Source organism: Pelodiscus sinensis, chromosome 3, assembly GCF_049634645.1.
Source record: "Pelodiscus sinensis isolate JC-2024 chromosome 3, ASM4963464v1, whole genome shotgun sequence".
NCBI classification, from domain to species: Eukaryota; Metazoa; Chordata; order Testudines; family Trionychidae; genus Pelodiscus; species Pelodiscus sinensis.
Window position 1 is genome coordinate 58,251,914 of NC_134713.1, and position 27,321 is coordinate 58,279,234.

The 27,321-nt window shown below is 42.1% G+C and overlaps 1 protein-coding gene across 8 annotated transcripts in view; it reads left to right on the forward strand.

Annotated features, from left to right (window-relative positions):
* BCKDHB (branched chain keto acid dehydrogenase E1 subunit beta) overlaps positions 1-27,321 on the forward strand; it is a 239,865-nt gene that overhangs the window by 83,788 nt on the left and 128,756 nt on the right. The gene's annotated exons all lie outside the window — the stretch shown is intronic.

Below are 27,321 nucleotides of genomic sequence, written 5' to 3' on the forward strand. Positions count from 1 at the left end.
GGTGTGTATAAAATTTACAGATCAGACTTCATGGGTTCCCAAAAACCTCTCATAAGGAAGCTTCCTTTACATTTGCAAACCCAATTCTCAGGACCATTTTGTTTGCTTTTCTGTCTTACTGGATTTAAATATGCATGAAGTTAGAAAGGAAAGCATTTGGATATTTCTGGTTTTGCTGTCCTTAGTGAGCCATTATCTGATTCTTCCACAAAAAGAATGTGGATCTTGAGAAAGAAAACATGTATTTTGGTTTCACAGCAGGTTGGAGAGAGTTCAGAATCCATGTGCATTTCCTAGGGCTGGTATTTGAGTTTTCTGTTCAGGAAACAACTTGAAAAAATACAAATATCTGGTATTTTCGAAATAAGATGTAATGTAGATTGTGATGTAATATTAAGTGTGTCTGGTATTTTTGTTGAAACCATCTGGTAACCCTACTAATGCACCAAATTCTAAGGTGTGCCTGCACTAGAGCAGCATAGTTATAGGCACTGTCACTGAGACACTGTAATGTTGTCCTATAGAGCTTTTTTATGTTGACGGAAGTTGTTTTTCTGTTATTCCACCTGTCTCAAAGGTGGTATCTAGGATTTCTGAAGAATTCTGTTGATTTAGCTGTGTGCACAGTGGGGGTTTATTTGACCTAACTACATTACAGAGACAACAGGGAGTCCTGTGGTACCTTAGAGACAAACAGATTTATTAGGGCATAAGCTTTCGTAGGTAAAACCCTCTTCATTAGAGACAGTTTTACCCACAAAAACTAATAAAATCAGGGTATGTCTACACTAGCCCCCTACTTCGAACTAGGGAGGCTAATGTAGGCATTCGAAGTTGCAAATGAAGCCCGGGATTTAAATATCCCGGGCTTTATTTGCATCTTCCCGTCCGGGTGCTATTTTTAAATCCCCTTAGTCCGAACTAACTGCCTGCGGCTACACGTGGCAGTCAAACGTTAACTCGAACTAAGTCCTTAGTTTGAGTTAACTGTTACACCTAAGGACTTAGTTTGAGTTAACATTTGACTGCCACGTGTAGCCGCGGGCAGTTAGTTTGGACTAAGGGGATTTAAAAATGGCGCCCAGACGGGAAGATGCAAATAAAGCCCGGGATATTTAAATCCCGGGCTTCATTTGCAACTTTGAATGCCTACATAGCCTCCCTAGTTCAAATTAGGGGGCTAGTGTAGACATACATCAGTTAGTCTCTAAGGTGCCACAGGACTCCTCATTGTTTTTGCAGATACAGACTAACAAATCTACTTACGTTGCACAGGACACAATTTTTACAGTACTGATGAACATAGCTAGGTCAATCTGTTTTTAAGTGTGCACATTTGCACATTTTTAAAAAGTCTACAGGCAGTCCCTGAGTTACGTGGATCCGACTTAACAGCTGTTAAGCTGTTAAGGGCTGTTCCGCTGCCGGCGTCCTCAGAGGCTTTGCTCCCCTTCTCCCTGGTCTGCTGGTCTCCAGCAGACCAGGGAGACGCGGAGCAAAGCCGCGGAGGCCCCGGGCGGCAGGACCGCGGTGCGTCTCGGTCTGCCGCCCGCGTCTCCCTGGTCTGCTGGGGGGGGGGGGGGGGGGCGCAGCTAGTACGCCCCCCCAGCTGGCCAGGCTTTTCTCCGGATGCCTGTGGTAGAGCAGCTGGGGTGATGCCGGTTGGTCCCGCAGCGCCACTCTGGGTGCTACTGGACCAACTCGGCAGCACCCCAGCTGCTCTGCCCCAGGTGTCCCCAAGTCAGCCGCTGCTGAAACTGACCAGCGCTGACTACAGGAAGCCCGAGGCAGAGTTGATCTGTCCCGGGCTTCCTGGAATCAGCCGCTGATCAGTTTCAGCAGCAGCTGACTTGGGGACGCCTGGGGTTCTTAAGTTGAATCTGTATGGAACTGGCGTCCAGATTCAGCCTGTTGAAACTGATCAGAGGCTGATTCCAGGAAGCCCGGGGCAGAGCAACTGTGCCTCGGGCTTCCTGTAGTCAGCCGCTGGTCAGTTTTAGCAGCGGCTGAATCTGGACGCGAGTTCCGACTTACATACAGATTCAACTTAAGAACAAACCTACAGTCCCTATCTTGTACGTAACCCGGGGACTGCCTGTACTTATTAACCTAACAGAGGGCAATTATACCTGAAAATGTATTGCACTAGAGCCCATATTTTTCCCAAGCAATTTTTTCTTATATTTCTTACCCATATTTCCTTTGAATATTTACACATATTCTTTATTTGTTCACTTAGCTTTGACACATTCTATGTGCAAAATGTACTCATTGTGGAAATCTAGTTGATGGTAAATATTTTGACAAATTGCTCCCTTATTTCTGTGACTTTTTGTGTGTGTATGCAGAAAGTAAACTATTTTGGAAATCTTGCAATTTATGAATGTACAGTTTATATGCTATTTAATATCTAGTGTTGCCAGGTGTCCGGTTTTGAACCAGACAGTCCAGTATTTGAGCTTTCTGTTAGGGAAACAAATTGAGAAAATATAAATGTCTGGTATTTTCTAAATAAGATGTAATGTAGATTGTGATGTAATGTTAAATGTGTCTGGTATTTTTGTTGAAAGCATCTGGCAACCATATTAATGTCAGATACTGTATGTATGTATAAGTCTTCCTCTTCACTGTAGATTATCAAAGAAAAATAATGGTATGACCTGGATGAAAGTTTACGGGGAATTACAAACCCCTTGAAGATTGCTAACTGTGAACTCAAGTTTCAGATAATGTAAGTGTAAGCATAAGCTCAACTTTAGGGGGAAAAAAAGGTGTGTATCTGCTCCAGAGGTTCTGGCTGATCATTGTTTTGGGTAGAGATGTGTATGTAGGAAGAAAGGTTCACCACAAACTGAGAACATACACAAACAAGAAAAGAGAGAGAGGAAAATTAAGAAAGCCAAGTTGGAGCCTGTAAGATGTGTGACTCTAGGGAAAAAATGTTAGAGCTTTTGGCTGTGGTATTGGCTAAAAAGCTTAAGGGGGTTGGAAGTCTGTAAACTATGAGACTGTTCCTTTTGTTCTAGGTTCCTTCTATATTCATAGACAGGACTTTTGATATTCCTTGTAAATAACCAGAGAAAATACTAGATTCCATCCATTTTTTCTACTCAGAGGAGCATCTCTACAGCCCTGAATTTTGACTAGCCTCTTGGGTCAAAAGGGGACAATAGTAACTCCCCCCAGCCCAAACCAAACCCATGAAAAAAAAGACTTGGGTTCTGCTACTAGACATCTGGCAGAACATCACAAAATAAATTGTCTCAGGCCATGGAACACATACTGAGGTATTGGGGGTTTTATTTTTTGAAAACCTAGTGGTTCAATATATGGAAAAACAGTCCTTCAATAAGTTTTCATGAAACAAGTAAAACTGTAATCTTTTTCTGTATTTGAAGAATATTCTTTTGATATCTAACTATTAAATGCTCTGAATATTTAGAAATTATTTTATTCAATATGCACCTACTGTCTCTCAAAAACATCCTTAAAATAGTCTGTCAGATTTGACTTCCAAAAACAAATTATAGGATAAAGAAATTATGACTGTTAATATTTATTCCACTACATTTCACCAAATTTTAATTCAGTAGTATTTTATAATATTCATATGCAGTCAGCAGTCTGCACATTATAAAGGAATATTATATAGAGTGTAATTTAAAAGACTTCAGAGGGTAGTAAATTGTCTTACACTAGCTAAGGATATGCTCTCCGTGTGTGTGTGTTTTTCTATGTAATTGTAGGCATAGCTTGATAGTGTCACCTATATTTAAGATTTCCCACTGCATCCTTTTTAAGACCCTGTTTTCAGTTGCTTCTAACTTTGCCAAACTTGCACAGTTTAGGCTGACAATTTCCATGTTGAGTGCATGCCTCCTTGGAATTTTTTTTTTAAGTTTGGGATACAACGTTGCAGCCATTCTGAGAACAAGCTTAAGGATAAATGTTGTTTTGCCCATCTTAAAAATACACCATTTCATAGAGAAGATGTAACCCCTCCGTGTTTTGAGGGAGGAACTAGAAATTTATCTAGGGGAATCATCCCTTTTGTGGTTTCCATCAAAACCACCCACATTTGGCCAAATGTTAAACCTTTGCAAAATCAGTTTGCACATGATTAGTAGAGATTTGTACTGTACCGGGCATGCTCATTTCTGGATCTGCACAGGATAAACAGAGTTTTTCTTGTAACCTCTGCTATGCCACCAGTCACAGACACTGAAATCCAGGAGATTGTATTTTCTATAATCTCAATGGTACCTCTGCTTCCCCATATTTGTATGGGTTTTGTCTGTTGTTTTAAAATATTGTGGATCTATTTGAAAGTTGCATAATGGCTACTAGAAAAGGAATGGATATATGTTTTATTTCTTTTTTGTCATACATTCATGCTTTGATTCTACAAAGTAGGCATTACAAGAGTATTTGCTACTTTCATATTTTCTGAAGTGGAATAGTAGGAGAAGTTGGTAGGATATTATATACCTAACTCTTGTTTCTTTTGTAGTCTATGAGACCAGGTGGGTGAAGTATTTTTTTTTTATTAGACCAACTTCTGTTGGTCTCACATAGAAGTCTTCTTTAGGTCTCGGAAATGTATTCTGAGAGTACATCTACATGGGAATAAAAGGCCTGTGGCATGGCTGCAGCTGGTCCAAGTCATCTGATTCAGGCTCATAGAGCTTGGGCTGTGGGATTAAAAATTGCTGCATAGATGTTTGGTCTGGAGCCACCTTTATTTTCCTCTTATAATTGGAGAGGTGTTAGCAGGTCAGTTCACCTTGAGTGGTCCCTTGAAAAACATGTTAACTACTTCTACAGAATAATCTTTTCCATCTTGTGTTTATCTGCATCCCTCTGAGGCTCTGTCTACGCTACACTCCATAGTAGTGTGAATAAACCACCCCCTGAGCAACATAAGTTACACCAACTTAAGTGCTTATGTGCACAGCATTATATCTGATTTGAGGTGGTTTTATTATGCCAGTGGGAGACCTCTCTCCCTTTCGCATAGAGTTTTCTCCAGATTCACTTCAGAGGTGCTACATGTGTAGACATGCTCTGAGTATATTTTCAAGACCTGAAGAAGAGTTCTGTGAAACTTGAAATCTGGTGTGTGTCAGTTACATAATTTGGGTCTGTAAAAGATATTTTGTTACCCACCTCGTGTCTCTAGCATTCTGGCACCAACATGACTACAGCAACAGTGTAAACATGAAATCTGTGTTAAATCACATTGGCCTGTTTTGTCCATTCTATCATTAGAATAATCCTCAAGTTGAAAGACACAATAGTTAGATTCTGTAAACATGTTAACATCTGGAGACCAGCATCTGTGCAAACAAACATATTTCCTATGTTATATAATCACTTTTGCCTGTTCCTAACTAGAATTTATTGAACAGTGAAAGAGAAGAATTGAAGCTACTTGTACTTCCCTCCTGTATATCGTGAAGTTTGGAGGGTTTATGCCTTTTTTATTATTATTTTTTTTAAAAACCAACAACCTAGGAATGTTTCTGATACACAGTGAGAGACTCATCCAACACCTTCAGTAGCCAAAATATTAAATAACTGAGTATACAACTCCACTGTCTTCACAGAATTGTAAGATAACCTAGGCCAGGCATAATTAAGTTGATATATTTCTTTTAAGGAACATTTGCTTATTATATGGGAATGCATATCTAGAAAAGCAACAATAACATTATCTACAATATTTCCTTATGGGGATTTTAAGTTTCAGAAGATCTCAGTTCTGAGTCAGTTGTGAAATTAGAATAAGAGTGCTTGCATACTAATGATGATAGAGAAGCACAATATTTGAAAAATTACCTAATAGTCTCCCCCATTTATTTGCCCGATACTTAAAGTCTGTTCTACATAAGCTAGCTGTCTGTCCTTCCACAAGACCTGCAGCTGGTGTTTCTGTTCACAGAGGCAGCAGCACTTGGCTTTGCTGCCTTTGGATTGGAGACTTGGTGTCTGCTCTCGCAGCCTGGAAGGCTGTGCTCTGAGTGACAAGTAGTCTGAGAAGCATTTTCATTTTTAAAGAGATGTGGAAAAAAATAAAAAAGATGCAAGCCACAGAGTTCCATCTCGTGATTCCTGCCTCTTGCTCAACAATTAGTTGTATTAAAACACATCTTTACATCATGACTGAAGGTGTTTTTTGTCTGCAGGTGAGGGAGCATTTACCTCTTCCCTTTGGAATAGATTATGGAAAGTTTTCAGTCATGTTGTCATGAGCAAGATCTGGAACTAAATAAAGCCAGTCTTGCTTTTTGGGTAGGTGGGTTCTATCTGCAAAGTTCAGATCTGGATACAAAGGTCCCCCAAAAATTCACAGTTGTTTGGATCTGGCATTTTTAATGCAAATCCATTTCAAATTGCAGATAATCAAATGCAATAGACTATGTTTGCCCAATTAGTAAATCATTGTATTTAAAAAGTGTTTAATGTAAACTGATCTTTTGGCTTAATAAAACCAATTATTCTTTTCAAGAGCAAACCTTCCAATTGTCCTGTTTAGAGAGTTAGACAATTTTGTGGTTGACAGAATAACTTGCTTCAGTATTAGCTTATTTATTAAGATTGCTAGTATAGTTTAGTATTATAACATCTATTTGATTGAAGTGCTTCTGAAAGTGATATTTATCTCTAGGCACGTATGGATACCAGTTACATAGACTTGGTTTGCTAGGTGGGAAAATGGTGTACGCCTCAGGATTAAGACGTTTGTTACATCTGATAGGGATGTTCATTTATAAAATAGGTAGAATGACTTTTTTGTACATTTTGCATTGAATCATTAGGTACTGATTATGTTGCATGTCTAAGAGCAAAAGAGCACTTTACGTGATTAGTCAAATTATAATAAAATACTTTTTTCAATAGTCAAAGCACTCAGCAATCATTAACTCTCACAAACTCCTCAGGGCGTTAGGTAAGTAAGCATTACCATATTCATTTTATGGAACATTATTTATTATACAGTCCTATAGACTATAAAACATGCTGCTTTATTAAGCCACATATATGTTCTGTCTGAACTGCAGATACTTTAAGGAGAAGATCAAGATGGTTTGGAGGAAACATTCACAGGTAGTCAATGATGCAAGAAAAAAAACTTAAAAAACAACAAATGGTCCTGTAACACCTTAAGAACTAACCAAAATATACAGTTATTTAGTTTGGTTAGTCTCTAAGGACATATCTACACTAGGAAATTATTTCAAACTAACTAAATTTGAAATAATAACTCTTGAAATAATTATTTCAAAATAAGTTTATTCCCCAAAGAAAAGAAGTACAGATTTTGAAATAACCAGCCCATTTTTTCTAATTAATGGGTTTGGTAGTGTGGACACTTTGCTTTTAATTTTGAAATAAGGGGGGTTATTTTGAAATAACTCCCTAGTGTAGACCAGGGCTTAGGTGCTACAGCACCAGTAGTTGTTTAAGTTTTTTTAGTTACAGATTAACATGGCTACCCCTCTGAGACAATGGTGCAAGGTAAGGCAAAAGCAGTGGGCTTTTAGGACAGATATGTAAGTGCAGAAGGAGTTGCTGAGCTCTTGAGGAGTAAGTAGTAGTTCAAAAAAGGGAAAAATGAAGCACAAGAAGGTTAAGTCTCTGAAGGAAGTGATTGCAGTGCTGGGATTAGAATGTAGAAGTTCCTCACTCCAGTTCTGTTCTCATGTAATGAAGGTATCAAATTGCTTTGCTTTTGTCTAGGATTTTGTCTGAATTGGTGTAATGTTTTGGCATACATAGGGCAGGGATGGGAACCTTTTTTGGGTTGGGAGACATGCACAAGAGAAAAGAAAAGAAAAAAACAAAACCAAAAAACCCTCACTGATGTGATCTCTGACTAAGAAACAAAAGCCATTGCCCACATTCCCCTTCCACACCAGAGCCTTGGGAGTCCCGGGTAATGTAGTGGTGGAGGGTTGGGACAAGGGGGAGAGGCTGGAGCACCAGTGTGGGCTCCCCAGTGATGGGATGGGGTAGCTCTGGACCTCAGTGGTTGGATCCAGGCAAGCTGGGGGAGCAGCGCACCTGGCCCCAGACCTTAGGTTCCTCACCCCTGCTATAGGGATATACAGAAAGAATAGTATTTACTAGGCTTTTCAGTAGCAGTGAGCTACAGAATGAAAGTGTAACCCCAATACTATACTTACATGTGGCAGCACATTTACCTGAATGACAATGATACTCTGCCTTACATCCGCTTTTTCTCAAAGCTGATTCTACAATTCACTTGCTATACCATGTCTGAATGAATTATGGTCTTGGATGAAGGGTAATTGGCTTATGGTCATTCAGACAAGATTGAGGTGAAACTGTGTAAATAGAAATGTCTGGATGACTTGATGGGGTTGTGATAACTCACCTATTGTAGGTTTCAACGGTTTGCAGTCTTTGGATTGTAATTATCCTGGTTTGTTGCTCCTGGATTCGTAGGTGGCAGCAATTGCCTGAATTTCTCTCTGCTTTTACTTTCCAGTGTGAATCTTACTTTTACTAACTAGATTATTTCCTAAATGGATTAATATAATGTGCTTGGCTTGTGAAGATCACCCAGATGCTTTTGTTACTGAAGAGAATGGGCCTTTTGGTGGGTAAGGCTAGCATAAACATGTAAATATTTACTTGGCACCCTGCATTGGTTCTTATGTTCAGAATCATCTCAATATTTTTGATGATTATCTAGAAGGGTCTAACTGATGTGAAAATGCTGACCTGGGAACTACTTCTCCCCTTATCTGTACACCATGACAGTTTTGTGGTCCACTAGAATGCTCTTGATGCCCACAGAGCTGAACTCCAGGGATGAACAAGTGGCAGGAAGATTTCAGCTGAAGTCTATGGAAATTATCTCCTATGTTGTGAAATAAAAAATCCACATGAGCTTCTGAGATACTGTTCGGTGGTGTGCACAGTAGTTTTTCAATTTAGCCCAGTCTATGTTCTTAGGAAGTATAGGGGTATGGACTATAGACCCAGTTGCCCTTGGCTCTGTCTTTAGTTTTAAATCTAGTATCTTAATTACAAAGGAGCAAAAAATGCAATGAAGTTGGTACATTCTCTGTACTGTTGATCTGATTCCAAAGAGTGTACAACTTTAGAGCATACAGCAATCAGTGTTTAAAAGCTTGCTGAAGATTATTATTATTATAATTATTTGCCTGATTAGGCTCAGATGGTACACCAGCTTTTATTGTCAAGCTTTCATTTTGTCATGCCTTATTATTTTGTGACTTGCAGCTGTGTTCCATGGAAAATTATTTATTTATTTTTCTTTTTTTTTGAAAAAATATTTAGATTAAATGTCATTATAGCAGGCTTGTGAAATTTTACAATGAAATGTGTTTAGATGTCCAGGTCCTGGGCATCCTTTATTGAGTGAAATCTAAGTTTTTTGCCTTTTTAAAAAATGTTTCTTTTTGGTATAATGTGGTCATGTTAATTGTTTCATTTCTTGGATAGGAAATAGCAACTTGAAGGAGGTCATGCAATTTCTGTTTGTTTATAAATCTTCTGAGTCCCCAGTTTTTAATAATAGCTTGTCCTGTTTTGTAATTATATTATCTGATTTTGTATTGAGACCTTGCATACAATGAGGAGAACATAATATCCTTTTGATGTGACTATAACCACAAGACTAGACTATTTCATGATACACTTCTTAAAATTTAGCCAGATTATTCGAAATTGAGGTAAAATAGTACTGGAATCATATTATTGTGTTTGTAACATGAATGGTCTTAAATCTCACATCTTAAATCTTACAAAGCTTTGAAGAGGAAACTGGAAAGATATCAGATCTTTAGGAAATATGAGAAGAATGGATGCTGAAGTTTATATTTGAAGAAATATACTTCTGATATTGGCAGTTCTTTGTCTAAGAGCTTCCTGCACTGAAGTCAAGAGCAAATCTCCCATTCACTCCTTTGGCGCAGGATCACGCCATATGCTTGTTGTATTCAGCAGGAATTTGAGATAAAAAATGCATTTGCCTAATATAAATCAGCACAAGTTTTAAAAAAACAAACCAGCCAACCCAGCTTTCTGTAATTTTAAGTTGTGTGGAAGGATTTAAGTCATTAGGTTCTAGAGTTCCAGGAATTTTTACAAATATTTTAAATGAAGGTGTGACTCTGTCAGATCAATTAACCTGTGTATGACCCATAAGTTAACAAGACACATTACAATTATATCAGAATGATAAAAGGCTAGATGCTAAATGTGTTCTTTGGTATACCTGTATCTTGTTAGAAATTTACCAGTGTAACCAAATTAGCTTTTAGATGCTAATCTTTTTCATGTTTTCAGTGCCTTACATTATTTATGTAACTTTGTTCAATTAAGATCAAGAATATTAGACACTGCAGGAAACTAATAATATTATATACATTGTTTTTAGTTTATCTGTCCATGTTATAATGAATGAGCATGCATAGGAAAATGAACATTAACTTCAAAATGGTGGGTCATGTATGCTCAAGGAAGAATTCTCAGTCACTTGCTGTGCTCAAAACACTCAACAGATGTAAAAGTGAAATCTGAAGCCCCATCCTGCATCTCTAGTCTGCTGAACTTTAAACAGGCAAAGGTTCAACCCGTAGGACTGGAATCTCCATTTTTCAGGAATACCCTGGAAAAGGCAATGAAAGACTGAGACTCTTCAAGTAAACTACATTTGGATTCTGACATTTTGGGATGATTCGAGAGAGACCAGCAAACTCATCCATCACTACTACAAATCTAATACAAGGATCTTGCAAGCACTTGTAATGTATTGTGAATAATCTTTTAAACTATTCAATACATCTTTTGTTTTCATCTATTAGTATTTCCTTCTTTCTTTACTAAGGATTGGCTGACAGCATGATATTTCCATAGACAAATTCAGCAGATATCAATATCTGTCTAATGATTGTTGCATAAAGTGCTAGTTTTGTCCCCTGGAGGCTAGTCCAATTTGCCTCAAGAAGAGAGTCACACTTCAGGCTGGGTCCAATTCCATTTTATTGTTTGCAAACAAGGTCGACAAATATCAGAGGGGTAGCTGTGTTAGTCTGAATCTGCAAAAGCGACGAGGAGTCCTGTGGCACCTTATAGACTAACTGAAGTGTAGGAGCATAAGCTTTCGTGGGCAAAGACCCACTTCGTCAGATGAATGTGACATTCATCTGACGAAGTGGGTCTTTGCCCATGAAAGCTTATGCTCCTACACTTCAGTTAGTCTATAAGGTGCCACAGGACTCCTCGTCGCTTAAGGTCGACAAAGGAGCTCTGTGCTCAAAGCAGGGTCGACCTTGAGCAGCGCCTGAGCTGAAACTTTTATAGATTTCACATTCCTTCTGGTCAGCTTGTCGCAACGTGATTGGTTGCTGCAAGTTTACTTAGTTTTCTTATATGAAAAAGTTAGCAGAAAGTTTAGCAGCTTCTGAGGTATGCGCAATCAGCTAAATGATACGTGCTGTTTTGAGATTAAGCAATGGGGGAAGAGGCACACTTGGTTTTTACTACATGATGACTTGTCCCCCTCAGAAACTGGCCAGAAACTATTGATTCTTCAAGTGCTTGCCCGTGTCAGTTCCAAATAGGTGTGTATGTGCCATGTGCACAGTTGCTGCAAGGTTCTCCCTGAGCGATATCTGTTGGGCTGGGCCAGGCCAGGCACCTACTGGAGCTGTGCATCCATAATGCCATATATAGAGCACTGTCATCCTTTCAGTTCTTTGAGAGGCATCTCTGGGGTGCTCCACTGTAGGTGCTGAGCATCCCTGCACCTCAGGATGGATTTTTGCGTAGCAGTGCCATGGGGGCCGCGCATGCACAGCGTGCCAAGCGTGCAGGCTTCCACTGGTACCAACACGCATGCACAGTCCCCCCTCCCTCCAGTTCCATTCTACTGTCTCCAGCTTTGGACGAAACTTGGCAGTGCTCTCGTCTTCTCTTCAGAATTATTTCTTTAGATTAGATACTTAGTTATTAATAGTAGTTCTCTGTTCTTAGTGTTAATGTTAGTTTAAGAAAATCCAAAACAACCACGGCTCTGCTCTCGAGCTGCTGTCAGAGCCATACGCCAGCATGGGCTCACCCAGCTTCAAACTCTGCACGCTCTGCAAGGATGCAATGCCTGCCTCTGATGGGCATGATAACTGCATCAAATGTCTGGGGAACTCTCACTCACAGAGATTGCCCCCACTATGCTAAGATAAAAATTTGAATGCGCAAAGATAAGGAGCTCATACTCAAAATGCTCCTTACAGACAAGGTCAAGCGTCATGCCTCGGACCTGGGCTCCAGATAGAGCAATACAGGCAGTCCCCGAGTTACGCGGATCCGACTTACGTCAGATCTGCAGTTACGAACGGGAATTTCTCGCCCCGGAGAACTAGAGCAGCGGGACGCCTGGTCCCGCCACCCGCCTTCTCCGGGGTGAGAAAAGCTGCTCCCCGTCTCCCTGGTCTGCTGGCAGAGCCAGCAGACCAGGGAGACGGGAGCAAAGCAGCGGAGCACCGGGGGCCAGACCCGCGGCCGCTTCCAGATCAGCTGGAAGTGGCGCGGGTCCTGCCGGGTGCTCCGCCGCTCTGTTCAGCGTCTCCCTGGTCTGCAGACCAGAGAGACGCTGAGCAGAGCGGCGGAGGACCCGGGCCAGACCTGCAGCACTTTCAGTTGATTTGGAAGCCGCGGAGGACCCGGGCCGGACTGCGGCGCTGATCTGGAAGCGCCACGGTTCGGCCCGGGTCCTCCGCAGCTTTACTCCACGTCTCCCTGGTCTGCTGGGGGGGGGGGGACGCAGCTATTACCCCCCCAGCAGACCAGGGAGACGTGGAGCAAAGCTGGGGGCCTGTGGTAGAGCAGGTGGGGCACTGCCGGTTGGTCCCGCAGCACCGCTCCTTGGCGCTACTGGACCAACCCGGCAGCACCCCAGCTGCTCTGCCCCAGGCGTCCTGATTCAGCTGCTGATCAGTTTCAGCAGTGGCTGAATCAGGATGCCTGGGGCAGAGCAGCTGGGGTGCTGCTGGGTTGGTCCAGTAGCTCCAAGGAGCGGCCGCGCTACTGGACCAAGCCAGCAGCACCCGCGCTGCTCTGCCCCAGGTGTCCCAAAGTCAGCCGCTGCTGAAACTGACCAGCGGCTGACTACAGGAAGCCCGAGGCAGAGTTGCTCTGCCCTGGGCTTCCTGGAATCAGCTGCTGATCAGTTTCAGCAGCAGCTGACTTGGGGACGCCTGGTGTTCTTACCTTGAATCTGTATGTAAGTGGAACTGGTGTCCAGATTCAGTGGCTGTTGAAACTGATCAGTTTCAGCAGCGGCTGATGCCAGTTCCGACTTACATACAGATTCAACTTAAGAACAAACCTCCAGTCCCTATCTTGTACGTAACCCGGGGACTGCCTGTATTCCTAATAAAGAAAAGCCTAAGCCCTCTAAGAGAAGGGCAAGCTCGCTGCCTCAACAATCCATAAAGAGGCACTCTGAGGGAAAGAAGTTAGACCACTCAGATAAGAACTGTCTGAGTATGTTTGACCGTCCAGGCACTTCAGGCGAACAGCATAATAAGCCAAGGAGCGCTTCAAACACTGCCCTCAAAGAGGCAACAGGCCGCTCCATGCCGCCTCCAGTACCCCGGTACTGCTGACCATTATGGCAGCTCCACTGGTACCTCAGCCTCTCACTACGACACCCAGAGAAGGGATTGAGCAGCCTTTCAGCACTGTCCCTTCCTCTCCCCCTCCCTTTCCAGGGGCAACTCCTTTCCCTCTCAGCTCTGTGGAAACAGCAGGCTCCTCTCAGCTAGTGCAGCCTCCTGTACCACTCACTCCCCTCATTACCTACAGAGAGAAAAAAGATCTAGAGATTGCCTCAACGCTTCACTCCCCCATATTGAGTGAAGATTCATATCTTCATTCATTGCTCTCTGATGAATCAGATCCACCCTCTCCCTTCTCACTAGAAGAGGGAGAGGAATTGGCTGCCTTCTCACTTCAGCTGTCCCCTTACTCAGAAATGTCATCAGTGTCACACAGTCAGATGCAGCCAGATCTCGTCAGAGCACAAATGACTCCCTGGGCGCCTTATCTGTGGATGCCCCTGCCTATGCAGTATCCCCACAGTGGCAAATGTGGAATCAACTCCCACAACAACTCAAAAAGAGACCGTTTAAAACCAAAAATATAAACAAGCCTTCTTCACTCTTGATCAAATCTCCTCACAGAAATATTTGCAAGTGTATGAATTTGCAAGTGAATGAAAACCAGTATTCCCCAATGTCAACAGCAGAATATTTGGTCCAAACAGGACTTAAATATTCCCATGGAAGAAGTACAGGATACTCCCCAAGAGCTTACTCACATCCTGCAATCGAGTGCATCTGCAAAGATAGCTCTTCCTATCAATCCAGCCATTCTACAACCCACAAAAACTTTGCCAAACACCTGCCTCGATTCCCCCACGAATATAGAGGCGGATTGAAAGTATCATGTGCATTCCAGAGTATCTGAATTTTTTTTACTCATCCTCCACTGAATTAGCTGGTGGTGGATGGTACACAACAAAGACATAAGCAGCAAAATCGCTCAACCCCATCAGAGAAAGAGAATAAAAGACTAGACTCATTTGGCAAAAAGGTGTATGCCTCAGCCACACTCCAGTTGAGGGTAGCAAATTACTCAGCGCTGCTCAGTAAATATGATTACAACAATTACATAAGACTGAACACGTTTATTGAGGATCTTCCTGAAAGCAAAAAATCACATTTCAAAGCAATTGTCTCTGAGGGACCGACAATTTCTCATATAGCGCTGCAAACTGCTCTCGATGCAGCAGACAGAGCCACAAGAATTACAGCCATAGTAGTCACTGTATAACTCCTCGGCTTTTCCTTGACAACTCTAACCAGCAGTAGAAGACTTGCCCTTTGAAGGGGAAAAGCTCTTCTCTATGAAGACCAAGGAAATTCTTCAATCGATGAAAGATTCCAGAGCTATTCTCCGATTTCTAGGAATCCAAACACGGCCAACAAGAGCCGGAAAATATAGGTACCAACCATATCACAGACCAAGGTACCTGCAACCCGTGTACCAATATCACAGACCCCTCTTAGCAGCAGCAAGGTCAAAATAAGCAACAGAGGTGACAGTCCCAGAGTAACAACTCCAACTGTCCACCTCCATCGAATAAGCAAATTTGAAGCTACAGTCGGGAGACCGAAACCCAGGTCACCCACCCCAGAGATTCAGAATCTTTCCAAACTCTTTCATTTTTGTCTGCTCCCATTCCTACACCAATGGAAATTAATTACTGCCGATAAATAGATTTTGTAAACCATCTAATTAGGACACACGATCCCCTTCCCCCCCTCCTACTCCATCCCTCTTCAGGAACCCATCCCATGAGATCATATTACAACAGGAGGTAGACAACCTGCTACAATTAGGAGCCTCAGAGCCGGTTACACGACAATTTCACAGAACGGGTTTATTTCCATTATTTCCTCATACAAAAGAGGACTGGTAGGTGGAGACCTATCCTGGATCTCAGATCCCTCAACAGATACATAAAGAAACATAGATTTAGAATGGTTACCCTAAACACCATTATCCCAGCTCTGGAGGCTGGCGACTGGTTTTCCTCTCTCAATTTACAGGATACCTACTTCCACATATCTATTCAATCCCCTCACAGAAGTTTTCTCCATTTTACTTTAGGTCCACACCATTTTAAGTATACGGTCCTGCCCTTCGGACACTCCACAGCTCCAAGAGTATTTTCCAAGATGTTAGCAGCAGTCACTGCCCATCTCAGAACACAAGGGGTTCTGGATGACTGTCTAATCAAAGCAAGGTCCAGAAATAAGTGCCACTGTCACACTCACATGGTCCTAAGCTGCTTTTGTTCTCTTGGACTTCTGGTAAACCAAGCCAAATCAATGATTATGCCCTCACAATCCATCCAGTTTATTGGGGCTCACTTCAACTCTGTCACAGCCAGAGCCTCCCTCCCTGCTGACAGATTCACCGCATCAGACACCTGGCATAATCTCTTCAAGACATGCCGACAGTCACCGTTCTCGACTGCCTGCAATTGCTGGGGCACATGGCTTCCTGCAACTCAGTGGTGCCCAATGCACGATTCTTTATGAGGTGTCTTCAGGGTTGGCTCCGACTCCAATACGAACGAAATATTGAGTGACCAAAAAGCTATCACACTCAGTGAAAGCATCTTTAAAATGGTGGACAAAAACGTCCAATCTATGCATAGGCATACCCTTCCAATTCACAGAACTGACAGTAGTCATCGCCACGGACATGTCACTCATGGGCTGGGGCGCTCACATGGAAGGGAAAACAGCTCAAGGCCTATGGTCTGCTGCAGACCGTATTCTAGATATCATTATTTTAGAACTCAGAGCTGTCCATCTGGTATGCCAAAAATTGCTCCCTCAAATCAAAGGCATAGATGTCCGAGTTTATACGGACAATATGGCATGCATGTTTTATATAAACTGGCAAGGCGGAGCACAATCGCAGGCTCTGTGCAAAGAGGCCATAGTGCTCTGGAACTGAGCCCTGGTACAGGATATCTGCATATATGCATGCCATCTGCTCGGGGCACTCAACATAACAGCAGATGCCCTAAGCAGAGCCCTTCCCCAGGACCACGAATGGGAGCTCGATTACACAATCCTGCTCCAAGTATTCAGTCAATGGGGTTACCCCTACCTAGATCTGTTTGCCACCAGGACAAACAGAAAATGCACAATGTATTGCTCCGGAGAGAGCATAGGGAAACAATCTCTAGGGGATGCTTTGATCCTATCATTGAATGCACCCCTGCTTTGTGCATTCCCCCCATTTCCCCTCCTCAAAAGAGTCATCATAAAGATACGGATGGACAAAGCAAAGATCATCCTTATAGCACCATGTTGGCCTTGCCAACCATGGTTTTCCCTGCTACTCAGGATGACACAAAGCCATCCAATCAAGCTACCAAGGGTTCTGGACATCCTACATCACCTGCAAATCAGGATCCCTCACTCTCAATTCCCAATGCTCCATCTGAAAGCGTGACACCTCAATGGTTCACTAGCATAGGGCTTCAGTCTCCCAGCAAGTCCATGATGTCCTCCTGCACAGCAGAGCTCCTGCAACAAGGAAAACATATCAATAAATGGACCCATTTTACACCCCCCGAGAACCATGGGACCTCCATCTAGTATTAACAACGCTAATTAACAGTGCTCCTTATGCCACTTAATGCTGAAAATGGCTTTCCTAGTGGCAATTACCTCAGCGCGTAGAGTAAGCGACCTGGCTGTGCTCATGTCTGATCCATCCTTTGTCATCTTTCTCATAGACAAAGTGTCCATGCGTCCGCACCCCATGTTCCTACCTAAGGTCCATTCAGCCTTTCACATCAACCAGACAATACACTTATCTGTGTTTTTCCCAAAGCCTCATGCCAATGCCTTTGAAGCACAGATGCACACTCTAGATGTCAAAAGAGCTCTCTCGTTCTACATCCACAGAACAAAGCCTTTCAGATCCTCTCCATAGTTGTTCATCTCCATTGCAAACCATACCATGGGGAAGAAAATATCATCACAGAGATTATCGCATTGGATCTCGGAATGCATCACCACATGTTGTTCCCTTAATGACTTACCTCCACCTGCTTCAATTTGTGCACACTCCACAAGAGCAGTGGCAACCTCGGTAGCATACCTGAGGAAAGTTACACTGGAGGACATATGTGCAGCTGCAATATGGTCCTCGGATCACAGCTTTGCAAAACATTATTCACTTGCTTTGGGACCTCTACTACATACTAGATTAGCAAAAGCTGTTGTGCAGACAACATACTTACCTGATCCGAAGGTTGCTCACCTTCCTGTAACTGACGTTCTTCGAGATGAGCATCCCCTGGGGGTGCTTCACTACACTCCCTTCCTCCCCTCTACTTGGGAAACTCAAAACAACCAAATATATAGAACCACAAACACATAATTTACGCTCCTCGCCAGGTTCCATATAGAGAAGGAATTGAAGTGGGGGGGGGGGGGGCTGCGCATGCACGTTGGTACTGGGGGAAGCCTGCACACTCAGCATGCTGTGCATGCACGGCCCCCTATGGCACTGTTAGGCAAAAATCCATCCAGAGGCACTGGGATGCTCAGCACATAATGTGGAGTACCCCCCAGAGATGTTCATCTCGAAGAACGTCAGTTACAGGAAGGTGAGTAACCTCCTCTTCTTTCTTACCACTTGTGACAGCCAGATGCTTCGTCTTGCTTCGGCAAGTCTTTTCCCGAGTGGTCTTTGGATCCTCTGTAAATAGTTGTCATAGTTGAGTTGTTGTAGTTAGTTTTAGATATATAGCATAGCTAGAATTACAGTAAGGAATTGTTTCGGGGTTTGGGTTTCCCCCCTTTTTCAACCCGCCCGATTCCCCAGTGCTGTGGGGCATGCTGTGGTCCTGGGAATTTAAACCCTGTGCAGCTTGTAACAAGTCTATGTCCAGAGTGTCCCTGACATTTCCTACTTATAGACTGTGTCTACATTGGCACCCCTTTCCGGAAAAGGGATGCTAATGAGACACTTCGGAATTGCAAATTCCGCGGGGGATTTAAATATCCCCCGCGGCATTTGTGTGAACATGGCTGCCGCTTTTTTCCAGCTCGGGGCTTTGCCGGAGAAAAGCGCCAGTCTAGACAGGATCTTGCGGAAAATAAGCCAATGTAGACACAGCCGAAGTGTTTGGGGGAATCACATCAGAAGGGCCATGATAAGATCTGTAGGGGATTCCACCCAAGGACCCAGAAAGAAAGAGCCCAGTAGTTAAAAGTCCTTCTGATGGAGGCTTCCCTTTGTCTATACTTAGAGCTGAGTTCTGCTTGGAGGTTGTTTAGTGTGTGTGTGTGTGTGTGTGTGTGTGTGTGTGTGTGTGTGTGTGTGTGTGTGTCCAGGCAGAGTGACACAGATCATAGTGCAGAGGGTCAAGGTAAGACAGGGAGATAAAGCAGTTTCCCCCATGCCATGGATCTTTGCAATGGCACACTCAATGGCCTTTTTGGACTCCAGGAGTGTTCCACCAACCCAAGGGTCCTATTCCAGGAGGTAATTATGAGTGGCCTTGGAAAACCTCCAACTCTGTTGCTATGCGATCCTCCCAGCATGGATGGTCAAAAGCAAGAACCAGTCTCTGTTAGAGTTTCATCCTCACCATCACCAAATAAAGTAAAGGCTAGGATCTTTACTGGTCTGGTATTCAAGAACAGCAGGGTCCATCAACAGCTTCTAAAGACGGTGGTCCAGAACCTGGGGCTCTTGGTCAAAGAAGTCTCCGGGTCCTCAGTCCCTATGGTAAATACCCTGGGTTCTTCAGGGCTGCCTGAGGTACCCTGCATTCTAAAAGGTGATACAAGAGATCATCAAAATGTTGTTGCATAACCCTGTCTCCCTGCCCCCAATAGTAAAGAGGACAAAAATATTTTGTCACTTCTAAGGGATTTGAACATTTTTATTTGTACTCAACACTGGAGTCTTTATTAGTGACATCAATGAATTATCACAAGTGTAAGGGACATCAGGGACCTTCACCCAAAGCCTAGGACATTAAGAAGCTTGGACCTCTTAGGGAGGTAAGCCTATTCTATAAGTAGGCTGCAGTCTTGGATCTTGAACCACCATGCTATTCTCGGCAAACATAGCTTCAATTCTTGTGGAGCCGTTCCAGAGTTTACAGAGCTTCAGCTAGAAGAATCTACGGCAGAATTTTCTGCCTTGGTGGTGAAGGACAAGGTAGTGCTAAGGGCTTTGTAGGGGCAGCCCTGAATGTTGCCAGTTTAGCCTCTCAGACCGTGGCTTCAGCTGTAACCATGAGAAGACAGACCATGAAAAGTGCTCTTGGCTGCAGGCCTCAAGACTCCCATACAAGTCCAGGAGACCATTCAGGACTTCCAATTTGAGAGTTCATCCCTCTTTCAAAGATAGACAGACTCACAGCTTCGGAGCCTTAAAGTCTCAAGGTAGAAAGCTGTTGTAGTGCACCAATCACCATATTTATTTAGGCATCAGTATGAATAATTAATAAAAGCTCTCAGCTGTGTGGAGGACTCAAACTTCCGTTGTTAATGAACCGAGAATTAAATGCCTTAATTGTTATTAGAAGTTTATTCTGAATTTTAAGTGAGCTCTGTTAATTGGAAGCATAATGTGCCAGTGTAAAAAAAGCCTGAGGCTGGCAACTAGGCATTGGCAAATATAATAATTTATTGGGAGGTTTCAGTTGTATCTACAGAGAAAGTTGTATTAAGAAGTTTTTGTTCTTGATTGAAGGATCAACTTTAGGTTTGGAAAACTATTACAAAAAAGAAATTGCCAGGAATTTTGGAACCTTGGCTTATTTATGTGTGGAAAAAAAGAATGTCCTTAATAACTGTTTAGATACAAAAGGTTTGTGTCTATTGTCTGTGCATGGCCTCTTCTATTTAGCATTTTAATTCATGTATGATATCAATATTAAAAGTTAAAATGGGGATATGAGCAGTTTTTACATCTGTTCGGAGTGTTCTTTAATAAAATAAATCTGTAGTGTGGTTCTTTTCTGTTGATCACTTTCTTCCTGGAGAGCAGAATGGAGTTAGTTTGGAAAAAAAAATTAAGTAAAACATTTCTGAATTTCATTTCTCCATTTACTAATGCTTCACTATTTATTGCAATATGATGGCAGCAGATATTGCCCTTTAAAAAGCCCATGAACACCATTCATTTCTTATTACCAATCATAAGGTTACTTTTTTTTAGTATAGAGAAGTCTTTATGCTGAACATTTTTTGGCTCAAAGGCTAATGATGTCTTGGAAACTGTGGATTAAATTTAGCAGAAGGAAAAAGACACAGTTTGCAAATAAGTACACAATTTACCTATGGTATTTCCAACCAAAAGTTTGTTTGCTTGATTTTGTAGTTTCATATAAGTTCAAATAAAGTCTGTCAGAACACGTATAGAGCATAGACTTCGCTCAGAAGAAGAGGGATTTACCATGTGTACTGGGTCTACCTATTCACTAGAAAAGTTATTTGTGAGCCCATAAAAGGTAAAATACTCTAAACCAAGATATTTCAATGTTAACACATGGAAAGGGGCAAAGAAAAGGGAGCTTATATAAATGTGTGCTCTGGCTCCTGTACATAGGAATTCCTTTTTCAGGGTACAGACCTTTCTTGCTGCTGGGCAAGCACAGGGCTGAAGTAACTCTTCAGGGTGGTATGTGATTTAAGGCTTTCTGCCCCTGTGCTTTCAGAGTCTTTTGGGTATCTGAGTGGTGAGGTGGGGAATCATGTCTCTGATGGGAAGTGCTCCTCCCGATTCAAAAGGCTCACTCTTCTGTCCCTCGCTATCCTAGGCCAGAGGAAAATTGATTTAGTCACTTCCTGGGTGAGCTCTATTTTAGTCCAGTCACACAGGAACAGGTGCTTCCAACTCTTTTTCCACTTTACATATTTACCTTGAACCCATGAATTAGGGCTTTGGGAACAAAGGGCATTTGTAACCTCAGTGTGTGGCTCCTGCTGCTTCTATTCCTGCACTTGACTTTCTTGGAGCTGGTGAGGTTCTTTTAATGTTTCCACCTGTTTTACTCTGGTGTAATACCATTGACTTCAATGGAGCTACTGCTGGTGGGTGAGGAAAATCAGATAATATTCTTCTCTTAAGGAGAGGACAGAACTGGGCAGTTAAGCCTAGTCTATACAACAGTGGAAGGGTGACTTAAGGTATGCAACTCCAGCTACCTTAATTGTGGAGTCAATGTATCTTAAATAATTTTTCTATGCCATCCACATAGCAGAAGGTCGATGGGAGCAAACGCTCCTGTCAGCTTCCTTTACTCCTCATGAGGATAAGGACTACTGGTGCTGATGGGGGCTCCCTCCAAGTTCAATTTACTGGGTCTATTGAAGACCCTGTAAATCGAGCCCTGGAAGATCAACCACTATAGCATCAATGTTCCATGTAGTGTAGACATGGCCTTATTGAGTTCCAGTTTAGATATTAGTCTCAGGAGGCTGTGCTTGATTGTCTCTAGTGTTCTCTGGACTGTATCTATTCTGGGTTTTGTTTAGAATGCCCAAATCCTGCTACTGAGCACATTCCTACATGTGTGTAGTAAGAAGGTGAAAATGGTAGTGACTTTTATGGAGCAATATATTTTCCACACACCTAATTTTAAATGCCTGGTATCAAATTTAAATATCAGGCTTGTAACTCAGCCCCAACAGAAATGGCATTGGAAGTACCACTGAAGTCAATAGGAGTGTTCAGTATCTCAGAAAGCAAAACCACTTATTTAAATACAGGTTGGACTTCCCTGGCCTGGCACTCTCAGGACCTGATAGGTCCTGGGCAAGGGAGTTTTCTGGACTAGGGGAGGCCTGGTAAGAGGGTCGGAGTGCTAGCTTCTCCGCTGGGCTCCTTTCCTCAGCCATCAGGACTCCTCTCCCCAACCTCCCAGCTCTGCAAGCTGTAGCCCTGCTGGAGATCCTGGCTCCATAAGCTGTGACAGCCCCGCTGGAGTTTCCGATGGTCCCGCTGGCCTCACAGCAGCCCCACCAGAGCTCCTGCCGACCTCGCGGCATGCCTGCCACCCTGCCAGAGCTCCTGGCTGCCCCACCAGCCCTTGCAGCCCCACTGGAGCTCCAGGCAGCTCCACCAGCTGCAGGCTCCACTGCTCCGCTGGCTGCAGGCTCTAGGTCCCTGCAGGCTCTGCTGCCCTGCCGGCTGGCTCCACACCAGGCCCCTAGCAACCTCTACTGCTGGGGCTTTCTAGTCCTGGACCACAGATGTTGCTAGACCAAAGAGTCCCTGACCGCTAAGGTTCAACTTGTACTTTACTTTGAATTTCATAGCCTAAGTTAGGCAACCTGCATGAAAACATCGTCTATATTAATAAGGCATGTGTATTTACGTACATATGTGCACATTTAGAATCAAATGATGTGTAAAAAGGTTTCACAAACTTGTTTGCGATGCTATAGCTTTGCTCGTGAATCTTCCAGAGTCACTTTGAAAATTCTGAAAATTTTAGAATCTTTTGCGTGAACATACTTTCTAGTTATATAAGAGTCACATGGATGTACAATAGTAACTAGGTTACAATGTCCCAGCTGTTTGGGAGCGATGCTCAAAACTCAGTAAGACATCCATTCTTTAACTTTGGGAAACAGTTGCTATTAAAGTTAAGTAATAAATGAAAATTTCTGTTCTCTATGGCTGTTTATGCAGAGTCCAGTTTTTGTTTCTTAACTTTAATGTGAGTTTTTTTATTTTTGTTGAATAATAAATCTTTAAAGAAAAACATTCTGCCACACACTTATCTGTAGATAGGTTGTTTTTATTATTTTCATGTATTTGTATGATCATACTGCCAAGTAGTTCAGTCATGCATCAGATCCCCATTGTGCAAACACACAACAAAAAGATGGGCCCCGCCCCCTAGAACTTAAATCTTAATATATTTTAAGACAATCGATGGACAGAAACAGTAATGTCAGGGAATTACCAGGAGAATTACCTGGAAGGAGTGAAATAGTATTGGTTTGCATAGTAGGTAATGGTCTTAGCACACCAGCTGCTTAGCCCTGTTCAAGTATTTTTGTAGACCCCATGCCAAAGAAAAGTTTTGAGGAGGGATTTGCATACCCATCATAGGAATAAACGATATAGACCTCCTTAGTAAAGCACTTTCAGATATGTGGATGAAAACTGCCATATAAAGTCTAGGTAATTCATTATTATTTATTATTATTTATTATTAGTGAAACAGCTCATAGCCATCAAGCCTTAGAAAAAGAATGATAAGATTTCATCTCTTCATCTCATATCCTCTGTTATTCTCACTAAAATTACAGAGGGGTTGTGTACTAGTCCGTTTCAGCAAATATAATGAGTCCTATAGCGCTTTAAACCCACAAGAGTTTAGGCACAAATACATTTGTTAGCCTTTAAGGTGCCACAGGCCTCCTTGTTTTTAATTAAAGTTAGAAATTATCCATGTAGAGGGAGTTGTAAAACTCCTATGTCCTTTTAAATTTAAATTCTCCCATGAGGCAGCTGTGACCATTATCTTGTAATTGGAAATCAGACAGATGGCTCCCTTTTGTGTTTTTCCTCTCTAAGGCCAACACCTAAGCATGAGAGAGAGCGAGCACATTTCTCTTCATGGGCTGTGAGCGTTACTTCCATGATGCACCAAACCTTTACAGACTACTCTAATTAAAAATCAGAGATTGTTTAACCACTTCTGAATGTCCGTAAACTGAATCTGAGATGTTCATACCTAGGGGAAAGATGTGCACAATATGGGAAAAATTTCCAAAAGTGACTGTTAATTTTGGGTGTCCAACTTAATGCGGTTTGATTTTTTCCGTGGAACACCCACTCTATGAAAATCAAATATATACCCTTTAAACTATTTGATGTTGAACAATCAGAATCACCGCTTATATGAGAAAATCTAGATTCTGCATTTCCTTTTACATTTCCACCTTATTAACCACCTCATTGCATTTTTGTAAGTAAACTATTTCAGGCAAGATAGTTTATTAATTGTTCTCTGAACACATTGGCCTGGCCAGTCAAATAAGCTGTATTCTTAAGTGGAAATTAAAATACTACCTTTATTTTTTAATCTCAAACAGATAAACCCCTTGTAAAAAGTTCATCCAGCTTTCTGCTGCAGTCACCAACGTATTAGCTCAGTCGTAGTTCAAAATAACTATTTAGAAATGGCAGGATGTGCATATTTCTCACTACCATTAACAGAAGTAAAGTACACTGGACTACTTCACGAAAGGACTGATTATTAGGTTTAGGTCTGTGTTGTCTCATTAGACATGAATGGAAGTTGTTATTTACTTACAGAAAATACTATGTAATGTAACACGTGGAACTCCTAAGGTTCTCCTGATTTAATCACATTTTTATCTAAGTGTTGTCACCTCTGTGCGGTCTGTTTTTTCTCAAGAGAAGGCTTGATGATATTCATTCTATACTCTCCATAGCACAGATACAGCATATGTTCATTGTTTTCTTAAATGTGTATGCAGTGTTCCATTTTTTTCTTCACCTACCAATCTTGCCACTCATCATTGTTTAAACATTAATAGCTATATAATTTATTTTTTCATTGGGGTTTGTTGGGCTTTTTCTGCTCAGTATGGCAACATTGATGATGAGGACTAATGTGTCTATTTTCAAACAACTGAGTCCTTTAGCTAGAGTTGCCTGATGCTGTAGGTGTGAGGGTCTTGCCTCTAGTATTGTAGGTTGTTGATTCAAATCTCCTTGGGGCCAGGAAGTGGGACTGCTTTGTATTTATTTCCCAGTCAGAAAATAAGGTGTACATTTTTAACAGTGAGAGTAAGGAATCAGTGGAACAGTTTACCAAGGGTCATTGTGGAATCTTCAGTGGAGAGAATCAGGACTGCCTGAGCCTTCCTTCCTGTTTATCCTGGATAGCCTGCAAAACAATGTCAATGCATGCCTGTAACAGTGTGTGTAGACCATCGATCAGTCATTGGAAGGGAATGATCTTGTCACTGTAGGATGAGTTGTATTTAAATCAGTCACCTAATATCGAAAGGCTATGTACCCCCGTTATTGATCCATTCACTTTCAAATAGGCTTTTCCTGATTTGGACCAAATTAGGACCTCGGAACTTTAACTATTGAATAAAGGCAGTTTCTAATCTGTCCTTTTATGTTGACCCCAAGAACATAGTATTTTGTTACTGTGTTGAAAAATGGTATTTTTGGAGGTTTGTCCTATCAAAACAAAGGCCTACCCAACTAGATGTGTATATTTTGCTTCTACAGCGAAGGACACCTCTATCGATATTAGTAGAAAGCTCTCAATTCCATTTTCCTTTAGCATTGCAGACTAGATTCATTATCTTCTATTGAGGCTGACTAGAGTCCTTCAAGTAATAACCGCCAGTTGTGGTTAAAGAATTCCCTCCTGGTCTTCTTTTAAGGAATTGATTTTTAAGATTTACAGGCCTGAGACTGGTCTCTGCAGTCATTTGAAATCCCACGAAACCCTGGTTGTTTCTCTGTGGTGAAATGCAGTCCTGCATAGAGCCAGAAGGCTGCACAAACCTTAGTGCACCATTTCAGCTCTATCAGAGTGTTCATTTGTTACACATAACAAATGAATATGAATTAAGAATAACAGATATAAGAATAACATTCCCTCAGTATGAGTTTCTATATAGCAAATGTACTTACAGACTTAAATCCGATGTAAATAAGTTTAGGTCTTGGATTATTAATTTCACACAATATGCTTTTTTCCATACTTCTCTTATATTTACATTAAAAATAATAATGCATTTGTTCTTTCTTTTGTCTCTTAGTGGGCTCTTATTACACATTTTCCCTATTTGCTATGTTATTAAATCTCTCCTATTTTGCTACAAAATCCAAAGAAAATCTGCAAAGACAACTTCACATTTGATTAGTGGTGAATGTAGTCTTTCTTGTTAATAAAACTTGTCATTCTGGTGTGGTATTAATAAAGCAGAGACCAAAATTACAGGTCAGAAAATATTTCCCTTTCATCTGCTATCTCTCAGAGATTGGAATACTTCTGAAACTGAAGGGGGGTTCGCTGTGGGTAATAGATGGATCTAAATTTGTAGAGTTTGAAATGATGGTTATATACATTCATTAGCTTGATCCATCTCTAGTGGTGGTCATGGTAGTTTCAAAATGTTCTAAATCTTCAAAAATGTGGGTATATGCAAACTGTTGTTTTTTAATCACCATTCAAAGTAATTCAGTAAGGAGTTTTAGCCTCTTCATAGGTCTTTTTCTATAGTATTATTTACATAGCCAGCAGTGATTTTTCACTACAGGTTGTACCTCCCTAAATTGGGACAATCTGGTGTGCCAACATCCATGGTCTGATAGGACCAGGGATGTTCCTGGGCCACAGAGCCCAAGCATAGGGAGGATTGGCTGTGGGGCAGGAGGGCAGTGTGGGGAGCTACTTAGCTGGGAGCCCCAGTGATGTTCAGAGGGAGACTGGGAGGGGCAGGCGGCACAGCGGAGAATTCTGCCCTCTGTAGCTGGGAGATAGCAAGGATAGGCAGCGGCCATGGAGCTCCAGGCCTAGCCGCAACCTGGGAGAACCAGCTCTGGCTGAAGAGCTTGGGTCCAGCAGTGGTTGTGGAGCTGCGGCTGTGGAGCTCGGGGTCCAGCAGCAGCTGCTAGGGAGCTCCAGCCTGGGGAGCCATGGTT